Raw genomic sequence first — 17462 nt, forward strand, 5'->3', positions numbered from 1 at the left:
ATGTGGCAGGGAAGGCCTCTTGCAGCCTCCAGAAAGTTGCAGAAGTTTGATTTTGAGTGACAATCACCCTCTGAGCAAGGTCCCAAGGACATGAGATAAGAACATGTCACCAGGGCCATCTTGGGTTGACTTCTCCACCTGGGAACATGATTTATCCACCTGTAGGTGCCCTGGGAAGGTGTTTCAGTGCCACCAGAGTGGTCCAGCCCATGGGAACTGATGGCAGAGAAGGAGCCAAGAGCATCTTAGACCCTGAAGGCAATGGAGAGGAGCCAGGGAAATAACTGACTGCCACTCTGTCCTGGTTTGGGCCAGGATAAAGGTGATTTTCTGTCTTGGACTTTTGCTTTCAGCTGAGTCTCTTGGAAGGAGCTGCACTTGCTGAAATGAACAGCAAGTTTCTCAGGCAGTGGCTGCTGCTGGGACTGATCCCACTCGATGTTTAGAGTTCCAGCTGGAGAATGGGGTGCAGAACCAAGGCCACTGCTCAGCTCTGAGGAACATTTTTACCTCTGGAAGGAGAAAAGGAGTCAAGAGGTCCCAGCTGCAGCCCTCCTTTGGGGAGGAACAGACAAGAGAAATGGCCAGAATTGACCAAACAGAGGATTCCATCCCATCCACCTCATCCTCAGGATAAACTGGAGGGATCACCAGGGGCAAAGCCCTTCCTGATTCCCCTTCTTCCCCTGTTCCTGTTTGCTTGGGCATCCTGGGAGGATTCCATCCCTTCCTCTGCCTGTGCTCCTGATCCATGCCAGCCTGAATCTGTGTGTTCCTGCCTCCAGCTCCCCACTGCTGCTGAGCCCAGGAGTCCAGCCTGGACTTTCCCAGGGCTGCCCTGCAGCCTGGGTGGGGATGGGAGAGTTCTTGGGGGAAAGGGGGGAGGAACCTGGGATCCATTTTCCTGGATATTTGTAGAGATTTAGTCATTTTTCCTATTTCTCATTCCTGTTTCATTAAAGCTGTGTAGTTTAGTTTCCAACCCATCAGTCTCTCTCCCTTCTTCTCTCTCCTTTCTTTATCAGGGAGGGGAGGGGAATTAATTGAGAGCATCTGTTAATTGGTTTAATTAGCAGGGCAGTGTTAAACCCTGACACACTCAAAGAGCAGTCCCCCTACCCCTGGTAGGTACCATGTGGCCTGGCACCAGAGTTTATCCATCCTCAGTGAAGGAGCTAAAGCAGCAGAAAACACAACAAAAGTCCCACACCATGTGCTGGGGAGCATCCCTGGCCCAGCTCTCCCTGGGCTCCGAGCATGGTGAGTGTTGGTGGAAGGAAGAGTGAGGCAGAAGGGGTGTGAGGTGGTTGGGTTTAGGCACTATCATCACAATTTAGCTGGAGCATGAAACCCCCCACTCACCAACATCTTGTGAGGGGCTGGGGGAGGCACCCACAGCAAAAGGGCCAAGAGAGGAGGGGAGAGCAAATTATGCCCAAACTGCTGGAGATGTTTCCTCCACATGAACAGCACAAAGGCTCCAGCAAAATGTCCAGAACTTCCATTTCCTTGGCACTCAAATGACCTCGGGTCCCTCTTGGCTGTCACTACAAACCCACTGCTGGGCTGAAGGAAAATAATAAAGAATTAATCAAGGCAGAACTCTTGTCCCTCTTAATGCTTCACATCACACCTTAGCATTTCAGGTGTTTGGTGTTTTGTTTTGCCTTATGAAATAATCAGGATGGGGAGGCAGCCAAGTTGTCACCCCAGCCCTGGGTGCTTCCAAAAAAAAAAAAGTGGCACGGAGGAAACAGCCTGCAAAGACTTCATTTCATCAGCAAAGGGATCCTGATGCTCTTCCTGGACCAACATCTTCCCTTTCTTTTCCTCTCAGCCTAGAGGATGCTCATCTCTCCTCTGCCATTTCACCTCCCACGGTTCCAGTCTCCCCTAGCACAGACCTCAAGGTCATGAACTGCTCTGGTGACATCCTCCAGGAGCTCAGGACAAGTTCTGAAGGGTGACATGAGGCTGATGGCCCTGCAAACCTACTTTTGGGGCCACTACATCCTCATAGCATCACTCTGGTCCTGCAAACCTACTTTTGGGGCCACCACATCCTCATAGCATCACTCTACCCATTGGCAGCCATCACAGGGCAATACCCATACAGAATCCTGGAATGATGGAATGATTTGGGTTGGAAAGAACCTTAAATATCATCCAGTTCCAACCCCCATGGGCAGGGGACACCTTTTACTAGACCAGGCTGCTCCACGCTCCATCCAACCTGGAGTTCAACACTTCCAGGGATGGGGCAGCCAAAACTCCTCTGGGCAACCTGGGCCTGGGTCTCACCACCCTCACACCAAAGAATTTCTTCATAAAAAGAAAGTTTTCTAATTCCAGAGTGAAGAAGAAAGGGACAATCCCCTCCCTTGCCCTGCTGGTCACACTGCTGGGGATGCAGCCCAGGACACAGTTGGATTTCTGGGCTACAAACACACTTTATTGGCTCATGTTGAGCTTTTCATCAACCAACACCCTCAGGTCCTTCTCTCCTTTCATCAGCCAACACGCCCAGGTCCTTTTCCTCAGGACTTCTTTCAATCCATGATGTCTCCATCATCCCTACTTCCATCTGAGCTCTGTACCCGTGGCTTCATTCATAATCCAGAGAGAAAAGCATTTTTCTGGTGCATTCATCCAAATAAAAGTAGGAATTTACTTTAGGTTGGATGAACCTCTGATGCCTCTCTCCAGTGACAACAGAGTGACCCAGGCTGCCTGACCCAAGGGGAGATGCTCAGCTTCCAGCAGATGCAACCTGCAGCACCTGCAGCAAGATCTGGGTCTAACAGAACCAACCCACAAGCCTGGGTCTCCTTCAGCTCTACAAGCAGGAAAAGGAGGAGAAAATTTAGGTTGGAGCTTGATTGCTTTTAATGGCTTTCATTTTCTTCTCCTCCAGGAGGTTTCTTCTTCCTCAGCTGACGACACAGCCAAAAATTTTTTTACCCCCATCACTGGCTTATTTCTCCTTCTAGCTTGAGCACTGGTTCTGCTGGGCTGCCCAAGAATAAAAAGTTTTGCCCTTCCTAGATGAGCAGGGAAAGCCAAGTCAGGCTGGAAAATTAAAAACCCAGGAGCTGGGGACTCCTCACTTTTCTGTGTGGTTCATTTGCCTCTGCCAAGTCAAGTTCAGGATGTGAGTGGCCACCAGTGACACAGAAACTCTGGTGGCTTCTGCAAACAGATTGGTTTTATACCCTTGGTCCCTCTCCATAGGTGCCACTGCCCCTTGTGATTCCTTCCTGAAATCACCTGGATTCAGATGCATCCCTGTAAGCAGCTCCCAGTGGGTTTTAATGGAGCACACACAGAGACAGGGCTGATCCAGTTGGAGGCCGCTCACCAGTGGTGTCCCCCAGGGATCAGTGTTGGGCCCAGTTCTGTTTAATATCTTTATTCATGATTTAGATGAGGGGATTGAGTCCATCATCAGGAAATTTGCAGATGACACCAAGCTGGGGGGGAGTGTGGATCAGCTGGAAGGCAGGAGGGCTCTGCAGAGGGACCTGGACAGACTGGAGAGTTGGGCTGATCCCAACGGGATGAGGTTCAACATTCCAAGTGCTGGGTCCTGCACTTTGGCCACAACAACCCCATGGGGAGCTCCAGGCTGGGCACAGAGTGGCAGAAAGGGACCTGGGAGTCTGGATTGCCAGGAAGCTGAACATGAGCCAGCAGTGTGCCCAGGTGGCCAAGAAGGCCAATGGCATCCTGGCCTGGCTCAGGAACAGCGTGGCCAGCAGGTCCAGGGAAGGGATTCTGCCCCTGTGCTCAGCCCTGGGGAGGCCACAGCTTGAGTCCTGTGTCCAGTTCTGGACCCCTCAGCTCAGGAAGGAGATTGAGGTGCTGGAGCAGGTCCAAAGGAGGGCAACCAGGCTGGGAAGGGATCCAGCACAAGTCCTGTGAGGAAGGGCTGAGGGAGCTGGGGGTGTTGAGGCTGGAGAAGAGGAGGCTCAGGGGAGACCTCATCACTCTCTCCAACTCCCTGAAAGGAGGTTGGAGCCAGGGGGGGGTTGGGCTCTTTTCCCAGGCAACTCTCAGCAAGACAAGAGGGCACAAGAGGTCTCAAGTTGTGCCAGGGGAGGTTTAGGTTGGACATTAGAAAGAATTTCTTTATGGAGAGGGTGATCAGGCATTGGAATGGGCTGCCCAGGGAAGGGGTGGATTCTCCATCCCTGGAGATATTTCAAAAGAGCCTGGATGTGGCACTCAGTGCCATGGGCTGGGAACCACGGGGGGAGTGGATCAAGGGTTGGACTTGATGATCTCTGAGGTCCCTTCCAACCCGTCTAATTCTATGATTTTAATTCCCAAATACCTCTTGGCTGTCGAGAGCTCCTGAGCATTTCATTTAGGTAAGGATGAGGGGAGGTGGAGAAGCAAGAAAGAAGGGGACTTGGAAGCCATAAAATCAGTGTTGATAACTTCATGGAGGAAGGAGAAAGAAAAGATGTGACGGCCACAGCAGGAATGAAACTGCAGTGAGCACATCCCAAAAAAAAAACATCCTGGAAGCCCAACTATTGAGAGCTGGATCCTTGTCCTAGGGTGCTGAGCATCCTCTGTCTCAGCTCTGCTGCCACTTTAGAAGAGATTTTGGGGGGATAAGAAGATCATAGCATGATGGAAGGGGTTGGGTTGGGTTGGGTTGGGTTGGAAGGGACCTTAAAGCTCATCCAGTTCCAACCAATGGCTCCCCACCCTCACAGCAAAGAATTTCTTTCTAGTATGTCATTATATTAGGAAAAAAAACAATGGGAAAAAGAAAATAAGATATAAAAATGCTTTGGCCCCCACAGGACTTGACCCCCCTCCTCTTCACTTTTCTTTGCCATTCTCCAAGCCAGGTTCCAAGCTTCAAGTTCAGGGCTTGCCCAGGAGTTGAGTCAAGGTGCAAATGACAAATGGAAACGGGAAAGAAACATGAATATTGATAACAAATTTTGTTTTAAACCCCATTTCATCCTTTCTTTACCCAACACCTCTGTGTTCTTCCCCTGGCTCCATCACCACAATGGGAAATGATCCTGGAGACATCCTGGAGCATGGCACCTCCTCCTGCATGCTTAGAAGAAAGTAAATTAGACCATGCCTGGGCTATTCCTGGGTACCAGGACTAAAAGAAAAATTGGATAAGACTATTCCTTGCTACAGCTAAAATTTGGCTGGTTGGACACAAGCTCTGCCATGCCAACCACCACCAGAACCATGGATCTATGGTCATGTTGAGTTTAGAAGCTGAGATGTAGCCAAAAGCCCAGCAGAGCAACTTTCCAGCACCTGTAGGGGCTACAGAAAAGCTGAGGAGGGACTTTTGACAAAATCATGGAATATTGGACAAGGGGGGAAGAGTTTCAAGCTCGACCTGGGGAGATTTAGGTGAGATCTTGGGTAGAAATTCTTTGTTGTGAGGATGGTGAGCCCTTGGCCCAGGTTGCCAAGAGGCTGCCCCATCCCTGGAAGTGTTGAATTCCAAGTGGATGGGGCTTGGAGTACCCAGGACTGGTGGGAGATGGCCCTGCCCATGGCAGGGGGTGGGAGTGGATGATCCTGAAAAATCCCTTTCCAACCCAACCCATTTTATGATTCTCTTGGGGATGCTCTTGATGCCTTTAGGAGCTACCTGGCTCCTTTTTGAGCAGGAGATGGGTTTAATCACCATCCTGCCCGTGGATGCAGAGCAAGGTGTTAAATCCACATCCCCTGCTTGATCCATCCCTTGATCCCACCCCATCCCACCCCTCCCAGGGCATTTTCACTCCACCTCCAAACCCAGAGCCAGCAAACCGAATCGGAACCAGGAGCAGCAGGAGAGGAGCAGCAGGAATCAGTGCTAAATGCTCAGTGGGATGTAAAATCAGCCTGGGCTGCCTATGGAAAACTCAACCCCCCCTCCAGAACCGGGGCTGCCCCCTTGGTACCACGGATGTCACGGGGAGATGCTTCCCATCAAGTCCTTTCTAGAGGAAACTTGCCAGCTTTGACAGGCAACAGATTTGACCTCCCTTGACAATTGCCCCAATTTGCTCAGCTCTTTGCTTTATGGATCCTGGCCAGGTTTTGTTTTGGTTGCTTAAATATTTCTTCTTTGTGGTTTTTTTTTTTTTTTTTTTTGGTTGGTTGGTTTTTTTCGTTTTTTTTTTTTTAAGTGAATTTAGCACCATTAGAAGATGCCTGACTGACAACCCTGGCGACCAGGGACTCTTTAGCCACATGATGCATGTGGCACCACGAGGTTGCAGAGGAGGCTTCTGCTTCAGCAGCAGCTGTTTTTATAAACTGTCAGCAAATATTCAGCCAGGAGAAATGTCCCCACACCTCTGCTTGCTTCACCACCTGGGCTAGAGAAGCCTGAAAATTGGAAATCCCAGTTGTGGTGGTGGCTAAAGAAGCCTTGGGATTCCTCTCCTATGGTTCCATCCTCATTTCCTTATCACATCAGTAATTCTGCTTTGTTTTACACAGCTGGGGATTTTTTTTTTTAATTTTTATTTTTATTTTTTTAAATTTCCTAGAAGCATCAGTAGTTCACTGGGGACCATGCAAAAGAGGAAGAGGACACCAAGGAGCCCACAGCAAGGGCCAGTGATTTGTGTTCACACAACTAACAGCCCCATCTTGGTTTTAGTCAGCACCTCTTTAACTCAAACAAAAAAAGGATTTTTAAATTAATTAAATAAATAGATAAATAAATAAATTAATCTGCAACTTTCTTGGTGCAGCACTTGGGAGCTGATTTACTTTTATGCAGCCTCCGATGAATTTTGGGGGGAAAGATAAAATCAAATTTAAAAAAAGGTTGAAACTGAGTCTTCCCCATAGCCTTGGGTTAAAAACAAGTAGGGGGAGAAAGAATAAAAAAAATAAAAAAAGCTGGAGATTGAGTCTTCCTGGTAGCCTTGAGTTACAAACAAGTAGGGGGAGAAGTGCACAGCTCCCCAGATGCTGGCAGAACAACCAGTTTGTCTTTCTCCAGGATGTTTTTGGCCTTTGTGAAGTCACCTTCATATCTTCCTGGTGCCCCTCATTTTGGGGAGTGATGGAAAACCTCTAGGGCAAAAGTTTTCCTCAGTGGGCTGGAGGAGAAGAGCAGCTCCTCAGAGATGCTGCTGGATCAGCCCCATACCAGGCTGATCCAACATGAACCCAGCTCACTCTTGTCCATCCACAGCTGAACATCCATGCTGTAGGATCCTGATGTTCCCACTCTCTGCTGGACATTCCATATTTGACCCATGGATTGAACCAGACCAGTCAAGACCAAAGCAAAATTCAGGAGGCAGGGAATGTGTTCACCCAGGGGCTCTGCCCAAAACCTGCTCTGGGCAGGTTGGGAAAGACCTCAGCATGATGGATGGGGTCCTGCATCCCTAAAAGGACATGATGGAGGTGTCCAAACTCACCTAGAAGTTGGTTTTTAAAGGAAATGTAGGAATAGGAGAGCAAAGCCAGTGAGTAAACCCAAAGCCATGGAGAAATCAAGACCTTGTGCTCAGCTGAGAAGATCAAACAGATTTTCATCTCCCTACCATCCAGTGCATGGATAAAGGCAGGAAATAAAGGCTTTATTTTTCCATAAAAGCATCACAGAAAGGGTGCAACCAGGAAAAGGGGAACCCATCAGGGATGGTGCAGCTCCTTCACACAGGTTCTGCAAAGAAAGGACAAATATGGTCCTTTTCTAGGACTCCCCATTAAGGAAAGAAGACTCCACATCTTCATTCTCTTGCTTCTTTCTGAGATTCTATGGTCCATTTTCACTTGATCCAGCTGGAATATACTCCAGTAAATCTCTTTCCTAGCCCTTCATCTCCAATATCAGATAACAGCAGTGCACCCACCTTCCAATCCTTTTTCCTCAGGTTGACATCTTCACCTCAATCCCACTTGCTCCCCTTCTCTACTCATGGCCCAACAGCTCTCATCCTGTTACCCCCAAACACCTCCTTGTCCACACCACTCACACCTCCACTCCTAACCCTGAAAAGTCTTCTGTCCCCAATCCTGCCCAATGTCCCACGATGTCCCCAGGAGCATCTCCTGCTCTTGCCACCAAAATGAGACAATCCCACCCTGGTGCCATGAAAATCCCAGTGCCCAAAATATCTCAGAACACTTCAGTGCTTAAAACCCTACCCAAAATCCCAGAACATTTTGTTGCTCTGGCTTCCCTCACAGAATTATCAAGTGGGTTGGGTTGGATGGGGCCTTTAAAGGGCCTTTAGTGAGCAGGGACATCTTTAACCAGAGCAGCTTGCTCAGAGCCTCATCCAACCTGACCCTGAAGGTTTTCAAGGATGGGGAAACTCCCACTGCTCTGGGAGACCAGGGCCAGTGTTTCACCACTCTCATCATGAAAAAATTCTTCCTTCAATCTAGTCTGAATTTCTCCTCTTTTAGTTTTAAACCCTTTGTCCTACCACTACAGGCACTACTATCTAGCTTGTCCCCATAGTGTCCTTCTACCCCAAAACCTGCCCTAGCATCTCCTGTGTCCTATCACACTCCATTCCCCATCACACCTGAGCAGCCCCATTATCCCAGTTCCTTAAAGGGACAATAAATCCCCTGCTCACCTCCCAGCAGAGCATCCACCCCCCAAGTCTGAACATTCAAATGCCACAAAACCCTTTTTCTGCAGCCCCAAATCCCCCCAAATATTGTGATTTTTTTTTTTTTTTTTTTTTTTTTCCTAGACTTTCTGCTGGGCTATTTCAGGTTTGTTGGGAATTTTTGCAAGAGGAGTTGTATGGGATCAGAGGTGGGGGGGGGGGTGCATGGAGGATTTTTTTTCTTGCAGCTTGGGTAGGGTTAACAGCTTGGAAGCAGAGGCTGGAAGATGCCACAGCAGGAGACCAGTGACCCACTAAAACTCCTTGAGCAACCCAAATGATTCCTGGTTTCAGGTTTCTGGTGTAACCCCAGGGAAGAGGGAGCCAGGGAGGGAATGAGGGGGGATGAGGCTGAAAGGGGAGGGGGGGGAGAGAAAACTGCCAACAGGGTGGAAAGATGAAAAAAAGTGACAAAAAAAAGGAGGGAAAATAAATAAACAAACCCACCCCCTCCTCACCAGCTACCATGAAGCTGTCACCATGCTCATGGGGTGGTAATTCCCCAGCTCCAGAATCCCCTTTCCAGCTCCAGCAACCCTTGGGATGAAGGTATGGGAAAGGAGGTTGGAAATCCAGGTGATAGAAACCAGGGATGAGATTGTCCCCAAATATCCTGAGGACAACCTAATTTAACCCTTGGATGAACCAAGCCACAACCTCCCTCCACGTTTGCCACTGGGGAAACTGAGGCACTGGGCAAGGTTCTTCTCTAAGAATGGGGTTGGAAGCAGATCCTTCTTCACACCCATCCCTGAGGATAAATCCATTAGTGCCTAAAGAGCTCAGCACTGCATTAGTACAGGGCATTAATCCTCATTATTCACAAGACCTCATCCACCTCCTGGATGATGACCATGAAAAAATTATGAGATCACATCACATGCCATGGGGGACCTCCACACTGCACCCCACCCCAGTGAGGCCCCCAGATCCTACAAAACTTTATCCCTCCCCTTCTTCTGAGCATTGTGGGGAGGTTTTGGGACCCTGACAACTCCACTTTGTCCAGGACCACCTCTTGTGTTGGTTGCTCTCCTTGGTGGACGCCACGTCCAAAGGTGCTCCAAGGAACATGAGTGAGGAGAAACATGGAACCAGTTGGTTTATGCCTGGGGGAGGGGTGGCAGGGCCAAAATTCCTCTTGCCAGGGCATTAGTGACATCTCCACCCCCTCCAGCTCACCCAGCAGAGGGGGACACATCTGTCTCCTTGGTCCCAAAAGTGCCTGGGGACAGAGTGATTTCCCAGGGTGCGGGCACAGCTGTGAGCACAGGGAGGCTGCCAAAGCCCAGGAGAAAAAGAAAAAGAAAAACAACCCATAAAATAAAATAAAAAAAATAAAAAAAATAAAAACAAAACAAAAAAACACTGATTAATATCATCCTCCAGCAGATCCCGTGCAGCAGATGTGCAGCCTGCTGACTCGGCAGCTCCTGGCAAGGAGACCCTGGAGCCAGCAAAGCCACAGGGAACGAGCACGTGGGATCCATGTAGCTCCTGGGGAGGGGTAAGGCTGGCACTGGAATGCTGCCCTCCCATCCCATAATGTCTCCAGGACAAAGAGTTGCTCCGTCCCCCCAAAAATCTGGTGGCATCTTGGGAACAGCATCCCCACGAGATGCTCGTGACCAGGGTTGGGGCAGGCAATGAAGCTGCTTAGATGACAAAGACCAGAGACCTTTTATTCCAAGTTTGTTTGTGGGTTTTGGTGGTTTTTTTCTTTAATTTTATCTTTAAAAATGCTGAATTTCCCATCAGCAAGGGCTGGATAATAATACAGCCTCATTTTACCCATTTCTAATGAAACTGGAGAGCTCCCTTCTCTGACTCATTAGAAATTCATCAGTGGGTGACCAATCCGAGAAAAAAACAGACAAAAAAAAAATAAAAGGAAGGAGAAAGGCTTTGCCATCAACTGGGCCTCTTGCCTGATTAGAAGGGGAAAAAAAAAAGTCAAAGGCAAAGAGGAATTGACAGCCACGTGTTGGGCCAGCGCTGCATCGATCCGCGTGGTCACGTTGAGGAATCCTAATGAGCTGCATGGAAGCCAAAGGAAATAATTTGTGTAAGAAAATAGAGTTCTTGATGGGGTGTTATTTCTAGGAAGAGCTGTTTCAACACCCACTCAGGGACTTTGCCTTGAGTGGTTACCCAGAGGAGATGTGGCAGTGGGGAAGGAAGAAAATGGTTCTGGGGTGGAGGGTGGGTTTCTCTGGTGGGGATGGTGGTGGAATTCTCTGGTGGAATTCTCTGGTGGGTATGGTAGTGGGTTTTTCTGGTGGGTAAGGTGGTGGGTTTCTCTGGTGGGTCTGGTGGTGGAATTCTCTGGTGGGGATGGTGGTGGAACTCTCTGGTGGGGATGGTGGTGGATTTCTCTGGTGGGGATGATGGTGGATTTCTCTGGTGGGGATGATGGTGGAATTCTCTGGTGGGTCTGGTGGTGGAATTCTCCGGTGGGGATGGTGGTGGATTTTTCTGGTGGGTAAGGTGGTGGATTTCTCTGGTGAGTCTGGTGGTGGAATTCTCTGGTGGGGATGGTGGTGGATTTTTCTGGTGGGTCTGGTGGTGGAATTCTCTGGTGGGTAAGGTGGTGGAATTCTCTGGTGGGTATGGTGGTGGAATTCTCTGGTGGGGATGGTGGTGGGTTTCTCTGGTGGGTATGGTAGTGGAATTCTCTAGTGGGGACGGTGGTGGAATTCTCTGGTGGGGATGGTGGTGGAATTCTCTGGTGGGTAAGGTGGTGGAATTCTCTGGTGGGTATGGTGGTGGAATTCTCTGGTGGGGATGGTGGTGGAATTCTCTGGTGGGTAAGGTGGTGGGTTTCTCTGGTGGGTATGGTAGTGGAATTCTCTAGTGGGGACGGTGGTGGAATTCTCTGGTGGGGATGGTGGTGGAATTCTCTGGTGGGGATGGTGGTGGAATTCCCTGGTGGGGATGGTGGTGGAACTCTGGTGGGTATGGTGGTGGGTTTTTCTGGTGGGTCTGGTGGTGGAATTCTCTGGTGGGTAAGGTGGTGGATTTTTCTGGTGGAATTCTCTGGTGGGTATGGTGGTGGATTCTCCGGTGGGTAAGGTAGTGGAATTCTCTGGTGGGGATGGTGGTTGATTTCTGTGGTGGGTAAGGTGGTGGAATTCTCTGGTGGGTAAGGTGGTGGATTTTTCTGGTGGAATTCTCTGGTGGGTCTGGTGGTGGAATTCTCTGGGGATGGTGGTGGAATTCCCTGGTGGGGATGGTGGTGGATTTTTCTGGTGGGGATGGTGGTGGAATTCTCTGGTGGGTAAGGTGGTGGATTTTTCTGGTGGAATTCTCTGGTGGGTATGGTGGTGGGTTTCTCTGGTGGGTAAGGTAGTGGAATTCTCTGGTGGGGATGGTGGTTGATTTCTGTAGTGGGTAAGGTGGTGGAATTCTCTGGTGGGTATGGTGGTGGAATTCTCTGGTGGGTAAGGTAGTGGAATTCTCTGGTGGGGATGGTGTTAGGTCTTGGGGAGATGTCTGGTGCAGGCCCTGTTGGGCAGCAGCTCATGTCTGGGATGCTCACACACAGAGGGGCCCAAGAGGGTACAAGCCCATCCGAAAAAAGAAAACCCAATCCCCATCTGGGGACAGCCCTGAGTGCTCCATCCCCCCCATCCAACCACCTCCATCCATCGCCCATTCCTCCCACAATCCATCTTTCTCCTCCAACTCAAACACCTCTCAGATCAGTTGCCCATCCCGACCACCACAACCACTTCCATCCCTCCAGTCCCAACCAACTCCAGCCCCGTTGCCATCCTTCCACCTCAACCACCTCCATCCCATTACCCATCCATCCCTCCTGGTAAAATAACTCCATTCCAAGCTCTCCTTCCCACTCTACCACCTCAACCACCTCATTGCCCATCCTACCACCTCCACCCCATTTTCCATCTCTCCCACCACAACCACCTCCATCCCATTTCCTAATTTTTCCACCACAACCACCTCCACCCCATTTCCCATCTCTCCCACCTCAACCACCGCCATCCCATTGCCCCATCCATCCCTCCTGGTAAAATAATTCCATTCCATGCTCTATTCTTTCCACCCTACCACTTCCACCCCATTTTCCATCTCTCCCACCACAACCACCTCCATCCCATTGCCTATTTCTTCCACCTCAACCACCTCCATCCCATTACCCATCCATTCCTCCTGGTAAAATAACTCCATTCCAAGCTCTATCCTTCCCACTCTACCACCTCAACCACCTCATTGCCCATCCTACCACCTCCACCCCATTTTCCATCTCTCCCACCACAACCACCTCCATCCCATTTCCTAATGTTTCCACCACAACCACCTCCATCCCATTGCCCAATCCATCCCTCCTGGTAAAATAATTCCATTCCATGCTCTATTCTTCCCACCCTACCACTTCCACCCCATTTCTCATCTCTCCCACCACAACCACCTCCACCCCATTGCCTATTTTTTCCACCACAACCACCTCCACCCCTTTTCCCATCTCTCCCACCTCAACCACCTCCATCCCATTACCCATCCATTCCTCCTGGTAAAATAACTCCATTCCAAGCTCTATCCTTCCCACCCTACCACTTCCACCCCATTGCCCCTCTCTCCCACCTCATCTCTCCCACCTCAACCATCTCCAGCCTCTTGCCCACCCTTCCCAGGCAACCACCTCCACCCAATCCAACCACATCCATCCTGTGGGCTCATCCTTCCCAATCCCCCCACTCCTGGTGCTTCCCACAGGGCTCAGCCCACACTCACACTGGGGCCACCGTGTCCCCCAGTCCCACCCCTCACCTTTTACAGAGTGCAGGAGAGGAACATCAGAGGGATGTGGTGACAGATGGGTCCAGTGCATCCAAAATTAAGCTCATACCTCTTTAACCACCCCCTCTCCCCAAAACTTTGCCAGCTGAACATTTGTGGTGGGTACATTTGAGGCACCACAGCCTCACCAGGAGCCCCACACCTCCCTTGGTGGCCCCATTAATGTTTCACACCTGACTTCATGGCTTTGGCAACCTTGTCTTTGGTTTTCATTGCAGTTTTCTTCACTCCCCCTCTGCTGCCTGTCTGGTGCTCCCTCAACCTTCACTAATGTCCCATCCCAGGAGATTCTGGACCCCCCCCCCTCCCCCATGCTGGTTCCTGAAATATTCATGGAACAGGAACCTCTGGCTGCATGGGGCAACCTTGCCTGAGATGGCAGCTTGAGTGTGACTCCCAGGTGGTGGAGCATCCATCCCTCTATCCCTCCATCCCTCCATCCTCCATCCATCCATCCATCCATCCATCCATCCATCCATCCCTCCATTCCTCCCTCCATCCCTCCATCCCTCCATCCTCCATCCATCCATCCATCCATCCATCCATCCATCCCTCCATTCCTCCCTCCATCCCTCCATTCCTCCCTCCATCCATCCATCCATCCCTCCATTCCTCCCTCCATCCCTCCATTCCTCCCTCCATCCATCCATCCATCCATCCATCCATCCATCCATCCCTCCATCCCTCCATCCCTCCATCCCTCCATCCATCCATCCATCCCTCCATCCATCCCTCCATCCCTCCATTCCTCCCTCCATCCCTCCATCCCTCCATCCTCCATCCATCCATCCATCCATCCATCCATCCATCCATCCATCCCTCCATTCCTCCATCCATCCATCCCTCCATTCCTCCATCCATCCATCCCTCCATCCCTCCATCCATCCCTCCATTCCTCCCTCCCTCCCTCCCTCCCTCCCTCCCTCCTCTCCTTCCCCAGCCCATCCCAGAGGAGGGCACATGAAAAGCTCCCCTCCTCTTTCCCCAGCAAGAATTTTTTTGGGGAAAACATTCTCTGGGCTTTTAATTGTAATTAAAAATGGGCTCCTGAGTGTTTCCTCTCTGTCCATGCAATGAGACAAAAAAACAGGGGGGGAAGAAAGATGTAGCAGAGCCTTTTAATTTTTTAGGTACTATGAGTAACGATGAAGGAAAATTAATTTAATTTTGGTTTATTTCCTTTTTTTTTTCCCAATAGCAACGCTGGCTCTGGAAGGCTTTGCTGCTGAAAGGAGACCAAACCTCTGCAGCCATCATGCTCACCAGGGATGGACAATCTTATTCAGGTCACCCAAGGCCTTTTTCTCCTCTGTAGCCAGAGTGGCAAGACTTCCACCTCCTCTCCTGAATTAATCTCTTTTGATCTGCTCTGGAGGTTCTGAGCTTCACTGCACATCAAGCCACCTCCCCAAATGGGAGCCGAGCCCAACCTGGTCCTTTTCCTCTCACTATCCCCTGGGAATTTCTTGCAGTGACCCCAACCAGGAGCAGGGAAGGAGCAAAACTCTTCCCCTCTTCCTCCCAGAGCAACTGGAGAAGAAAATCCCAACCTGGATGCTTTGTCTGGGGGCAGCTGGAGCATGGCAACCCACCTGGGCATCATGTCCCTTCCTTAAAACTTAATCAGCAGCTGATGAATATTTCACAAAGACAAAGAGGCCAGGTAGATAGGGTCAATCTTTTATTCATGAGCAGAGGGAGGAAGGGAAGGCTGTGGGCAGAGAGATCCAGGCTCAGTTGGGTCACGGACATCTCCTGGTGAAGATCTTATGGATGAGCCCACTTGCACATCCCTGTCCTCTGAGCATCCCAGCAGTATCCATGCCAGGGGATGGAGATGTCCCACCAGTCCCTGTCATGTTTCCCTGTAGATTTTCCCCCTGGAACCAGCTCCAGGGATGAGGCAGCATGAAAAACCCAGGGAAGCAACATGGGGGGAGATGATCAGAGGGTTGGGAAGCACCAGAAAATCTTCTGCCAGCCCAGGAAGGAACCCAACCAAAATCTCCATCTTTTGGCTCGAAACTGAGCTCAGGGTTTGCCTGGAATTTCATAGTATGGGTTGGGTTGGGAGGGACCTTAATGATCACCCAGTTCCAAACCTCCAGAATTGGCAGGGACACCTCCCACCAACCCAGGATGCTCCAAGCCCCATCCAGCCTGACCTGAGGCACTTCCAGGGATGGGGCAGCCACAGCTTCTCTGGGAAACCTGGGACAGGGGCTCAGCACCTTCACAGCAAATCATTTCTTTTCCTAATATCTCCTTGAGATCTCCCCCTCTTTCAGCTGGAAACCATTTCCCCTCCTCCCATCACTCCATGCCCTTGTCCAAAGACCCTTCCCAGCTTTTCTGTGGACCCTTCAGGCACTGGAAGATGCTCCGAGGTCTCCTTGGAGCCTTCTCTTCTCCAGGCTGAACACCCCCAGGTCTCTCAGCCTGTCTTTCATGGTGTTCATTTTTGGAGTAGCAGCCAAGGTTGGGCTTGCTGAGGGAATGTGGCCACCAGTGCTGGCCAGTACCTTGCCCACTCCACATCCCCACGGCTTTGCCCAATTATTTTGGAAGCTCCAACCCTTAAATCCAAAACCCTGCTCCGAACCAAGAAACCAACACTGAGCAGGGCAGCATCCTGACCCTCCTGTAAGGCAAAAATAAAAATTCTCCTCGTGCATCCAGGCTTCTGAACAGCCCCCAGGTCCCATTCCCAAACCAAGGATTTTTCCACCCACACCCCAGGCTGGGCAGGAGCCACGTTCTGCTCCAACTTGGCTTTATTCACCTGTAACAGACACGAGTCCCTCTGTAATACCCTGGTTAATGAAAAGCCACAAATGCTGGCCTGACATTTAAGTGGCATCTGAGAAGATGCTAACGAGGGAGACGTTAATTACCCAGCTTATTAGATGCCCACCTTATTAACATAACCTTGACGGAATTAACTTGATACGGAGTAGCCCGCAAATATTAATTGCCTCAAACTTCCTCGTAACTCGGAGGTATTAATAAGGCAGTAATTATGTATGGATTGTATGGCCACAAGTTAATGACATGGCAATTTGATTTGTCTCCGAGAACCACGATAAACCCAAGGAAGTGTTCTCCCAACAATCAATTGATATTTAATTAACGGACAGCACCTCTCCACGTAAATCGGAATTAAACGCCCGCCACGTCTCGTTCCAAGTGCCATGACAAAGGCTCCCAGGATGTGCTGGCAGGGCAGGGCTCTCCCATGCCACGGGGTGGGAATGATGCTGGAGAGAGTGAGCATCAGCATCTCCAAGTCCCCACCTCCTCCTCCTATCCATCAGACCATGGATGTGTTCCTGCTTTGTCCTCTTCTTCCTCTTGGAGGAAGAAGTCATCAAATTATAGAGTGATTTGGGTAGAAAGGACCTCTAAAGGTCATCTAGTCCAACCCATGGCTCTCCCATGCCATGTGGTGGGGATGATGCTGGGGACAGTGAGCATCAGCATCTCCAAGTCTCCACCTCCTCCTCTGATCCATCAGACCATGGATGTGTTCCTCCTTTCTCCTCTTGTTCCTCCTGGCCCAAGAAGTCATTGAATTATAGGATGATTTGGGTTGGAAGGGACCTCTAAAGGTCATCTAGTCCAACCCATGGCTCTCCCATGCCATGTGGTGGGGATGATGCTGGGGACAGTGAGCATCAGCATCTCCAAGTCTCCACCTCCTCCTCTGATCCATCAGATCATGGATGTGTTCCTCCTTTCTCCTCTCCTTCCTCCTGGCCCAAAAAGTCATGAAATATTAGAATTATTTGGGTAGAAAGGGACCTCTAAATGTCATCTTGTCCAACCTAGGACATGCTGGCAGGGCAGGGCTCTCCCATGCCATGGGGTGGGGATGATGCTGGAGACAGTGAGCATCAGCATCTCCAAGTCTCCACCTCCTCCTCCTATCCATCAGACCATGGATGTGTTCCTGCTTTCTCCTCTTGTTCCTCCTGGCCCAAGAAGTCATTGAATTATAGGATGATTTGGGTTGGA

Source organism: Heliangelus exortis, chromosome 2 (assembly GCF_036169615.1).
Source record: "Heliangelus exortis chromosome 2, bHelExo1.hap1, whole genome shotgun sequence".
Taxonomy (NCBI): domain Eukaryota; kingdom Metazoa; phylum Chordata; class Aves; order Apodiformes; family Trochilidae; genus Heliangelus; species Heliangelus exortis.